Genomic DNA, 12,871 nt, shown 5'->3' on the forward strand with positions numbered 1-12,871 from the left:
TGAGTCATTGTGAGTTAGAGCTAATCAGTACACAATGATGTCTTTAATTATCACGAAAGCTGTGAATGCTTTCCTTTGACATACATATTCAGACGTTAAATGCCTCATATGTGCTCTTGGTGACTCCACAAAACAGTAAGAAGCCAGTTTGGACAGTCCTCTCCAACCTGACACCATCAGTGTGCCGATTCACCGTGACAGTAAATATTTATCCTTTAAAATGTGTATATTATCTGTGTATGTGACTCACATATTAGGATTAGCAGTAATAATACTAATAAAACTACTGGCAGGCCAGTTTGGTTTAACGCTCGCATTAAAGAGGAAATCTATCAAAGTTGCACATAAAGGTCAGTTTAGTTATCATGGGACAGGCTGGTCTCGTGGCACAACAGTCATGAAATGCCAAGTGTTAAACATAAACAAAAACTGTCCTTTTTCATGACAGTCAGCTTGGCATCTCTGAGGCGTAGAAAACCCAGCTTGTTTTAGTTGTTGTAGGCTGCATCCAGCACATAAGTTGTATTACATGCGTGACACTTATTTGGAAATAGCAATGTAATGTAAGTGTAGATGTTGACTTAGCATCTCAATTACTGATTTTTGCTATAACCTTTTTATTTTCAATCTCTCTCCAGTTTTATGTTGCTGGATTTCCTCTTTAATGCCTTAGAAAGTGTGTTTCCATCTGGCTGTTTTTATTCACATTTTCAGTTTAAAACTCGGAGCACTAACACAAACAAAAACACTCTGAAACAGACTTGGCAAATGAATCATGATGTCAATGAGACATGGCCTTCTGCTTCCCTTAAGAGACTGAATAAGGCAGCAGAATAAAACATTCAAACCATGTGGGATGACAGAACATCAGCAAGGATAAATCAAAGAGTTTTCTTTAACAAATAGAAAATGAACGTGTCTAAACGTCCCAGTAGACAGAAATCTTAAATTCCATACATTATTAGTGGCAAAGAAGAACTAGATCTGCTGTTCACATCACTCGCTTCTCATTTCTGCCCATCTGTCTATCTCATACATGTTGTTCTCTCTTATTAAATATTGCAAACATTATTACTGATCATCTCATCAAAGCACACGTTCCCTCCACCACCAAGGGCACCACCGCCACCTGCTCAAGTTTGAGAACAAGAATCAGTGTCTTACTGAAAAGAAGTTACATTTTTAAAAACCGTAATCATTTTTTTGTTTTGTTTTATTCTACCAAAGATAGCAGTGCCTCAAAATGGCCTTCAAACCTGCAGAGAAAAAAACACGACTACTTAAACAGAAATGACAAGAAAGCTGCCGAAGAGAATTGGTGGTCATACCAAATATTGACTTTAAAGCTTGTTAGATTGTATGAACCCGATGTTTGCCTTTCGTACCATATTTCCATTTATGTTTTCACTTTTCAATAAAACTGCACCAATTTCCTGTTTTCATAACATACTCTAAAGAAAAGAATGGTGTCTTTTGCACAGTGTTCTATATGATTATTACCTGTGGGAATGTAACTATAGTTTAAATGGACTTCAGAGTTTACAATAACTGACCCACAACTGTGACACCGCCTGTTATGAGGTTAAATTATGGATTAATTTCCACAAATAAGCCTTCATCTGACCTGCTGTATGTTAGCTCTGCCATCATTCAAGTACAGTTACAAAACACAAAACTGGCCACTGTAACAACAGGGGTGACACAGTCTTGAGCATTAAGGGTTTTTCATTGCTCTACTGTCACACACTATACCATAAAAACTTCATGCCATCCTTACTCGTTCCTGAGCACAGTGAAGGGAGACAGAGAGACAAATATAGTCACGGTGCCAAGTGGTCCTCTGCTCCTTATCCAGCCAAACGTCTTGTGTTCAACAGAGCAGCTCCACCGTTTCGCTCTGGTCCTTACTGCGTGTTTGTTCATATATATTGCAGTTTGAGTTCACAGATCGCCAGGCTGTGTTACATATGAAATATTAAGCATTCAGCTATCAGGCGAGATGTGTTTGACACAGGCACAAATACTCTGAGCCTTCAAACTCAATTTGAATCAACATATACTCAGTTTAATCGTGTGCACACTGCAGCAAGCATGAATCTCTATGCCTGTGCTGAATGCATTAGCAGGCAGATGGAGAGTTATAAATGTACAATTTCTAACTGTAATTTATATCATGTTCACAGCATCCACATACCAAGTACCACATTGGAAAGCTGAACATCGTCGCCCCTCAGCTCTATTTATAATGATCAGCTGGCTCTTCGGTAAAAGCTTTGCAGATATTTTGGCCTCAGCGGATGAAAGCCGGCACCACTCACAAAATGTTGATTAATTTTTGGATGAGCCACATTGGCACTGTGCTGTTGCATTCAGAAGCATTACACTGATTGGCTCGATACAGGCGTTATCATTACAGTTCTATTTTAAAACTGTGAAAGGCCGCAACAGCTGTACAGTATGTTGGTTCTGATGACACTTGTGGGAGGATGAGGACTCCAAAAATGATGAGTCAAGAAGTGGATAACTTGAAAGTGATAAGATGTTACAAAAAAAAGAGCTCAGGAAACTGCTTTTTGTTGTGGTTGTTTTTTTGGGGGGGTGGACTTTGTTGTCTTTTGGGAACAAATTTTTTTTATTTTTTCTTGTTATGTATGAACTGATCTTCTTGTGTTCTTTGTTTTTTCTTTTTTTTTGGGGGGGGGGGGGGGGGGGGGGGGGTTCACCTTACCACTAATTTTTATTGTCCATCGCTCATGCAGTCTCTATGTGGCTTGAAAGAAAAAGAGCTTCCCAGACCTCCCACTCCCTGGCCGCCTCCTCTAGCACTGCTGGAGGGACACCGAGTTGATCCCAAGCCAGAGATTGGTCATCTACCAATCGAAAGCTTGGTGGTTCGATTGCTGGCTGCTCCAGTCTGCATGCCAAATATCCTTGGGCAAGATACTGAACACCAACTTGTTCTCTGATGCATTCATTGGAATGTGAAGGTTAGATTTAGCATCTCTTCAGCATATCCTGGGCCTGCCCTGGGATCTCCTTCTGGTTGGACATGCCTAACCAAGGATGCATGCACGAGGCCATCTAGTTTTAGATGTAGAGCAGCAGCTGCTCTACTCTGTGCTTCTGCTAATTGACTGAGCTCTTTGGCTTATCACTAAGGCTGAGCTCAGGCACCCTTTGATCAAATTCTTTTGGTCACTACCCAGAGCTTAGGACTATATGTGAGGCTATGACCACGGAAAGACCAATAAATTAACATCTCCATCTCAGCTTAGTCTCGATCACAACAGATGGTTAAAGCACTACCAAAATCCTGTTTATAATGATAGTGAAGATTTAAATGAGGGGGATCAGCTTCAGTATTCATCAGCACTGAATTTGTATTTTGGAGTTTTTGTAGAAAAAAACAACATAGATCTATAATCTATACCTTAAGTATTAATGGACATTTCAAGTGATTACATGTAAAACTTTCAAAATAAACTTCTATCAAAGTAATTTGACTTTGAGGTTGGATTATTACTTTACAGTATTCCCTCAGAAACTGAAGTAAATTTGATTATAATACCATAACAAAGTCACATGCCAAGGTTTTTTATTTTGCAGAATGATGCCAAATTAAAAACTGGCTTTGAGACTGCAGTGCACTCTGGAGAATTTATTTGACTTTGTTTTAATAAATGCTTCAGCTGTGTGTTAAAGATGATGATTTTATAATTGTATAATTGTCATTGTGAGTGAACATTATCAACGTATATCAAATGTCCTCCAAACAACTGTTTGTGTGAAGTGCTGCAAGGCTTTAAGTGCAGGACAGGTGACTTTTTTTACTTTATGACTGCAAGCATGTGGTTGTGATACAACTAAAGCCTCAATTACACAACCAAGGTGAGAGAACGAGACGGGCTCATCCATCACAGGAGAGAGGCGAGGCACTCGAAATTGGCAGCTGTCTCCTCTGGTGTGCCGAAGACTCAAGAGGCTCAGTGAAATTACAATGCAAAGCTGGCCTGGTGTTCAATGACACCCTCATCTGCTGAGGGCATTTATGCAGAGGTCTTTTTTTACTTTACTTCTCACAAGCATACCAAGTTATCAGCAAACCTCATCTTTTTCTAAAGGGATTATGTTTGGGTGTTTTTTCTTTGGTCACCTGAAGATCAACTACTATGAACTATGACCAGTAGGGCTGGGCTATGTCATACCGTTCACGGTAATACCGGTGTAATTTTGGGCAACGATAGGAAAATGAAATATCGCGATAGAATATGGATAAAACGCGCATGCGCAGTGCCTATGTTTACATACGCAAATGCCGGAAAAAGCATGGCGGCGACGCAGAAGGAGAAGAGCGAAAGTGGATCGTTAACTGAAACGGATGAACCAGAATTGGTTTGTAAAAATGCTGCAACTTCAGGGGTGTGGAACTGGTTTGGCTTTCATCCGTCAGATACTATTTTTGGTAGAGCATGCTAGCGGGCCGTCGTTATTACCGTGTTGTTTGGAAAATACGGCACACTTAAAATCAATCCTTTGATTTTTCTGAAAATCGACAGAGCCTCTTATAATTCCGTGTGCCTTATGTATGAATTCTGGTTGTGTTTACTGACCTTAAAACGATTTTATGTCGTACACGGCGCTCGAAAATCTGTCAAATGTTTTAGTATGACTTTGCTAAGCTACGAACCCGCACCGCTTCATGGATTGTTGGAGCATTACGGCTATCGTAGGCAGGAGCCTCACGGAGTGATACGTACTGTGCTTCAACATAATATTACCGTATTGTGTGTGTATAACCTCTTTTTAAGTTTTGTGGATATTATACATGGTTAGGCTGAGGATATGTCGGCCAATTTCCACTGGAAATGCCTTTTGGTTAAACTGTCAGCAAGGAATTTGCACTGTTACGTTTTTATATAACTTTAATGCACATAAAAAACAGCTGCTTGTTTAAGTGAAAATACATTATTAGTGCAAAAAAACCCATCAAAGTTGTGGAGTTGTAAAGCATTTTGTCTAGTGTCAATTATGTCGTCAGTTATATCGTTATCGCAAATTTTTAAATGTATATCGTGATAAATATTTTTGGTCATATCGCCCTGCTCTAATGACCAGTTACAGTTATACCATGACTTTAATGATTTTGGTCCCAATTCAAGCTACATTTGTTGATTTTTGGCCACTCAGAGGAGAGAAATTTGCACTGAAGTTGGTTTATCCTGCATTCAACACAAAGAAAAATGAACCAGAATACAAATCAAATCAAGTCGACTTGGTTTTAAAGGGCAGCATGCAAATAAGGCCAGTGGAAGTGTGTCTAAAACGGCTTGCAGCAAAAAACAAAAAGTGATTTAGCTGTTTAGTTCCAGCTAAGAAGTTGGTTAAGGTATCCATGAACACACAATAAGTTGAACTTCCAGTGGGAATTTCTTTCTAATAATCTTCATGAGGTCTGAGGATGATGTGTCATCATCTCAAAGAGCTCTGAGTTACACCACTACCTCTCCCAAACAGCTCTTTTGGTGATTGTGCTAATTAGTGTTCACATTATTGCTACATCAGAACATTACATTCTTTCTGACTGTAGGAGTTCAGATTGCGAAAGGTGCCTTCCCTAGTTGTTTTAAGGCTACAGAGAAAATAAAATTGTCTAAATTTTGTCTTAAAGCTCTTTTAAAGGAAAAGAATGGAATTTGAATGAAAAGAACGTAATTTGAATGAAAACAAAAGCATTAGAATGAAAGCACCGGAATTTGAATGAAAAGAAGAGAATTTGAATGAAAAGAAGAGAATTTGAATGAAAACAACGGAATTAAAATGAAAAGAACAGAATTAGAATGAGAAGAATCGAATTTGAATGAAAACAAAAGAATTTGAATGAAAAGAACAGTATTTGAATGAAAACAAAAGAATTTGAATGAAAAGAACAGTATTTGAATGAAAACAAAAGAATTTGAATGAAAAGAACAGTATTTGAATGAAAACAAAAGCATTAGAATGAAAGCACCGGAATTTGAATGAAAACAACGGAATTTGAATGAAAAGAAGAGAATTTGAATGAAAACAACGGAATTAAAATGAAAAGAACAGAATTAGAATGAGAAGAATCGAATTTGAATGAAAACAAAAGAATTTGAATGAAAAGAACAGTATTTGAATGAAAACAAAAGAATTTGAATGAAAAGAACAGTATTTGAATGAAAACAAAAGCATTAGAATGAAAGCATGGGAATTTGAATGAAAACAAAAGAATTAGAATCAAAAGAACAGAATTTGAATGAAAAGAACGCAATTTGAATGAAAACAAAAGCATTAGAATGAAAGCACGGGAATTTGAATGAAAACAACGGAATTAGAATGAAAAAAAAAAACGGAATTAGAATGAAAAAAACAGAATTTGAATGAAAAGAACGTAATTTGAATGAAAACAAAAAAAAAATAGAATGAAAGCACCGGAATTTGAATGACAACAACGGAATGTGAATGAAAAGAACAGATTTTGAATGAAAACAAAAGAATTTGAATGAAAAGAACAGTATTTGAATGAAAGCAACGGAATTTAAAAGGAGCTACATGAGGTTTTTTTTATTTTTGATTGCATGAATCCTTGGCCTTTATCTTTTCTAGTAACTGTGTATTGACCCTGTAAATGGAAATCCAGTGTGTGTTCTGGTGTCCTCTAGCTAAATCTGTCATAGCTCACTGTTCAAAGTCACACATACTAGTTGCCCAGCTGTTCAGGCATCAGCAGCCTTCTTCATGTGGAATTGGTATGCCTATTTAAAAGGAGGGATGATATATTTTCTGTACAGTTCATTAAAATGTCACATATAGGTTTCACAACAACACAAAAGAACCAGAAAGTTGCACATATACAGTGATGAAGAATTCTGAGATCTATCTTAACTTACCTATGAGCTGTCACTTGATTTGCAGGTTATGTCAGATCATAACTCTGCAGCTGGTCTGCAATCCAGCCTTAACGTTAATCCAACCAGTAAAAATCATAGATACATCCAAAATTACATCTGTGCATGCTGGTGTTTTCAGGGGAGGATGCCAGCTAGTTGGCTTCATTTTAAATTTATTACTGGTAAATCAAGAAAAACAAACCTTTACCTGGCTCAGATCTTTCTGCTTTTTCTTTACATTGTTTCAAAAGTGAAGAGTTCCCAAGTTAGAACAATCCTTTCCCAGCTGAATGCTTCCTGATTGTGCTTGCCTTATGACTCTACAAATATTTTTACTCTGGTTGTTAAGGTTTGTAAAAAAGAAAAAATCTGATCACAAATGTTAGACGCAGGAAAAAATGTTTAACAGGTTCATTGCAATTAACACAGAAAACAGTCGATTGCACAAGAGTGGGGATTTTTTCTCTAAGAGTTCCAGAGAGCGGGCAGGTAGGTCTAGATTTTTCTCCACAGGGTTTCCCTCTACAGATGCAAGCATGAGAGAATCATTTGCACAAAAGGAGACAATGGTGAGTCCATAAACAATGAACCAAAACAAAAAGCACAAGCAGGGGTCCGTTCTTCGTACCTCGCTAAGTAAGTTAGCTGGATTTGATTGTTGACGATTTCGCGTGATCTTGGATCGTTCGGTTCTCCAAAGCTCATCCGGGACTTGCTGTCATAGCAACAGATCCGTAAACCTGCTCGGGAGCAGGCTTACTTTATGTAAACAAGATTAGATCGCGGCCACTCAGGTATGTCCGCTTCATTTATACGAAAGCAACAGCGATATTTTACCACTGTTTTACCATAAATAAATATTATCAATGTAACTAAAGATAATGCAGTATTTGATTCTTTTATTGATTCCATACAGATACATACAGGTCATTTCCTAAAAAAAGGGAAATGTACTATTAATCATTCTATTTCATGTATTTGATTATTTCAGATGTAATTCATATTTTAGAGTTGTAATACTAAATTACTTCGTGTAATCAAGATGAGAGACCACGGCTATAAAAGCGAAGGTGGATTTGCGAAGTCTGTAGCAGCCATGTCCTGTCCGTATACGCGAGCCACCCATTGCGGAAGGTGCAAGATTGATAAGGAGAGTTTTCAGAATTCAGCGTATATTGCGGGATAGACAGGATCCTTTAGCTCAGCGCGACAGTGTGCTCATAGAGAGATATCGATTTTCCCGTGAGGGTATTATTTACTTAACCAACTTGTTGACGAGGGGGTGCAGGACCACCACCTGTCTTTTTTTGCTCTGCCCTTTTCTTGGTTGCTGTTATAAACAAACAGATTATTTCAGGGTCTCTTTTCAAGAGACTAAAAGCAATATAAGTGATAAATATTACCATTCTGTAGAATATTCTTATATTTCACTTTTACTTGTTCCCATGTTCAAGTGGGTCCTGTTGTGGCTCTAATGTGAAAGAGGATATAATGTAATATAATATAATAAATTTACCCTACCACCTACTGGTGTTGGCCAGAGGGGCCGATGGCGCGATATGGCAGCCTCGCTTCTGTCAGTCTGCCCCAGGGCAGCTGTGGCTACAACTGTAGCTGCCTCCACCAGTGTGTGAATGTGAGAGTGAATGAATAGTGGCATTGTAAAGTGCTTTGGGTGCCTTGAAAAGCGCTATATAAATCCAATCCATTGTTATTATTATTATTATTATTATTAAATTACTTACGAGTTTAATTTGTCAGCAACTTTCTGCCAGCCCTCTCTCCTTGCTTTTGCAGCCTTTGCAGTGTTCCCTTGCGTTTTAATTAAACTCTGAAACTCCTGAAATCCCTCAATCAAGAGTTCTTGCTCTGCTGCCGAAAAATACTGAGCGCGCTCCTTCGACATTTTCGCCGACCAATCAAAGGGTTGCCGATCAATGTTTCTACTATCGATGCGTATACCCCTGTTAAGCCACCAAGTGATCTCACATTACTTCATCCACCTATACTAATCGTCAACAACAGGTGTGTTCGGAGGACCGGAATAGCGAGCTCAAAGTTGGCGCGATGATTTGATCTTGGATGTAGTAAGAACGGACCCCAGCACTGCAAGTAGACACTGCAACAACTGAGTGAAAACTCCAGGTGCAGGTGAGTGATTGCAGGATTGCTTACAGGTGTGTAGTCACTGTCTCTAACACACATAACTTTTTATTCACTTTTATCCTCTTGAATTTATAAATGATAACAAGACAAATAACCTAAATCAACCCAGTTAAAACTAGACTTAAGTTTGGTTGATGCAACCAAACTTAAGTCTTATGATTAATGTTAACAAACATCGACTGAACAGGTAAGACCAGACTTGGTAAAGACTAGTATGTGAGCTAGCCCCGGTGTTGTTAGGCAGTTAGTCTCTGTTATCACTACGAGCTCTGACATTTCATTTCTTGTTAAATGTAGAATAAACGTGTGGGATAAACTTCACACAGACAAGTTCTTGAAATTCAGCGGTTGATTAAAAGTAAAAAAAGAAAACTTTCTTCCCTTAAACTTTGTTTTTAGAACAAGGACATTTTAACGGATTAAAACGATTAATTAAAAAGTCTAATTTCTCCATTAGGATGTTCAACTACCATTCATTGAGTCTAATGGTTTGGTTCTAATTTAGATTGAAAAACAGAGCACAGACTTTAAGTTTACAGGTTTCTCCGTGACCAGAGAAAAATTAATATTAATGTGCCCTGGGACGTGAGAGCAGTTTCTAAATTAGGAACTGATCTTAGAAGTCGCTGTTGATCTGTTCAGGTCACATAATGTCCTCAGCCAGTTTCAGTCATTAGATCCGTCCTTAGAGTTTTGGCTGCAGGTTTCTTCAAAACCAGATTAATTTTTAAAAATCTTTTTCACTTTAAGAAGTGTGTTTAAAATTCATTTCTTTGACATGGATAAAGGAGAATGAAGAAGAAATGTACCTGCGTGGGTTCTTCGGCTTCCTCAAACAGTCCAAAAACCTGCAGTTCGGTGGGTTAGGTTGAATGGTGTTCTGTGAATGTGGTGGTGCAAAAAAAACATGAAGTTTCAGACAGCCTGTAAACAAAACCTACAATTAGTCTAATTTAAAATAAATAAAATCAAAGTGTGTGTGTGTGTGTGTGTGTGTGTGTGTGTGTGTGTGTGTGTGTGTGTGTGTGTGTTTTCTCTTCCAGATGAGTTTAGAAAACTGACTGGTTGAATTTGGCATTTGTAGTATTATTACCATTTTCTGTCTGGGTATTTTGATCTGATATAATTGTGTCTTTATTTCAAGTACTTTTTGACATTGTGAGTGCATTCTTTTTTTATGTGGGAAATCATGGTTAGTACTTCAAAATAAGAGTCAAGCTGTAGAAACAATAACAAAAACACTGCAACAACCGTGCAGACTGGCTCTTTAATACGTTAGTTATTTTGATTATTTGCACTGTATATTTGATGAAGCGCTACAAGAGCAAACGCTGTCAGTAATCACTCTTCTCATCCTCTGACGACTGAATTAGCAGTGCTTACATGACGGAGAAAGAGGGGGCTCAGCGCAGCATATGGCTTTGTTTAGATAATGCCTTTTTTGTTTGAAATGTCCAGACGGAGAGAAGCAACCCTGAAAACAATGCCAAGTCCTCCCAGGCAAACCAACAGGAAATGTAGGTCAGCACAAAGTACAAGGTTGAAGAAAACGGCACAGATAACAGATTCATCCTGGCCGATATTTTTGTTCTAATGTCTTCAGTATTTTTTCTTCTACATTTTTTCCCTCCTCAGTCCTACAAATCTTTCCAGCTCCGTCATTAGTTCCTTCATTTTAAAATTCCAGCCTCATTTTCTGTCTATGATTGGGGAAAGTTTTCATGTGAAATCATCGTATCTGTGGCATTAATTGCCCTGGCAGCCAGCTGACGTGCTTTAAAGTGCTAATGCAGGAGCGGAGAGAGCTAGGTTGTTACATGAAGGATGTGAGGAGCTGAAGTCAGCACATCCAGGCTGATAACAAGCCAAGTGCAAAGTCAGTTAAAAGTCAATCAATGTTGTTTAGGGAAACTTGGACAACTTCAAATGTGTGGCAAGAGCGGCTCATTTTGCACAGAGAAGCGAGGCATCTCCTGGTAATGATGTGTTGGCTCTGTGACTGATCTGAAGTCTGGTCCAGTTCGCTTTAAAGGAAAGCAAAAGAAGAAAGGGAAGGAGGGGAACATTTTGGCAGCTACTGAAGGCATGTAAAAGAATGGACCTTCTGGTCAGAGCGCCTACCTTTCCAGAACACTCCCAAGAGTTCACGTTTTTTATCTGTTATACTGCTTCACTATCAAAACATGCAATTCCCTCCACCGTCCATAATCCCACACATTCCTGGACTGAACCTCAAACCAGGTTCTTTATATGCCATCCAGCTGAAGTCCCACATGCAAATAAACCTGTGTTGATCAGCAGCAAGAGAAACAAGCTCCCAAATTCATGATCAGACCATGAAAAGCCCCCTATTTGTGTGTTGTGTGCACATTCTAGTTTGTTTTAGAGAGGTCATTATTTTACAAGTTCACAAAATATTCATATCCAAAATATCAGAAATTTTCTTGCAGAGATGTACCTTTTTTTCCTCCTGTCTATTCACAGAATCTCATTCAGAAATCAGAAGATCGATGGAAAGCATGCTGAGAGATCTTGGTGAGCAGTGGCGGAGATCACTGATGGTGTAAAATAATAGATGTAGCTGCAATGGCATCATAGCAAGCTGCATTCATAACTGTCTGTTTCAACGCACAGATCCAAGTAACAGACAGGGACACTAAAACTAAACAGTCTGCACTGCAATCCAAGCCAAATTTATCAAATTACATCATTTTAAAAATTCTCCAGCAGCACAAACAAGCATTCAGGTGTGTTTTCACACACCTGAATGCTCCAGACCAGCAAACTGCCAAAGCTTCTGCTTTTACAGAGCTGCTCAGACTTGCTGATGACCAGTTAATCAAGCCCATTTGATTTGAAGCAGCTGGCTGTTAAATAGTGTAATTTTTACACCTGCTAAGTACCTCCTCTTAAATTTTGGTAAAGTTGAAAAGATAGTTACACTTCAATTGGGTGGTTGTGGTGTCTAAATGTGTCTGTAAAGGAAGGTTCATAACTCTCCTTTGCAGGTGAGTTATGTAGAAAATGCTTTTCAATGACAGAGAGACTAATAGATCAGCTTGAGTGAGTTTAGAATATATGTTATAAAATCAAGCATGATGTAGGTTGGATGTAATCGGCCTCATTATCTGAATGACAGGATCTGCTTTTTGCCATCTTCTGCCTTGTAGGTCTGGTGTTTGTATGATGAGCAGAGTCTTTACACTGAGAATGATATCTTGAGAGATTTTTAAAAAGATGGAGCCAAGAAACAAGATTTCAGCAATGAGAGAAAACTGTGTTAATAAAAAGCCAGGGTCTCAGAAGGGTAGTTTTTGTGCACCTCGAGAGTCTAGACTTGCACTAATTCGTTTTGAATAAACTGGAGCCTGACCAAATGAGCAAACTATTTAAAACCTTCCACAGATTTAAAGATTCCCCAAACCACCAAAACGCAACCAAATTAACTGGCCATAATAATAATAAACCACTCATCTTAATCGGGCTGCAGACTTTCCCAATTTGTTGGTTGGGAAGCCGGGACTCCCCTGAAGAGGTCATATGATCAGGCAGGTAATTTTGCATTTTATGAGAAAATCTTCAGAAAGTGATAACTGCTCCTTCGGGTCGATTTTTAATAGCTGGTACTGCAGGCTCTTTTCCCAAGGTTTTTGGAGGGCTTAGGTGTTCCACATAGGGTGGGTCAGCATTTTCAGACAGTCTTTCTGAGCTCATCACCAGTAACAGTCAATTTCCTCCCTGCTTCTCATGAATTAATTTCCTCTGTGGCAGTAAAATGCATTACTGAAGCTGTC

This window comes from Rhamphochromis sp. 'chilingali' (genome assembly GCF_963969265.1).
Source record: "Rhamphochromis sp. 'chilingali' genome assembly, chromosome: 19".
Classification (NCBI taxonomy): domain Eukaryota; kingdom Metazoa; phylum Chordata; class Actinopteri; order Cichliformes; family Cichlidae; genus Rhamphochromis; species Rhamphochromis sp. 'chilingali'.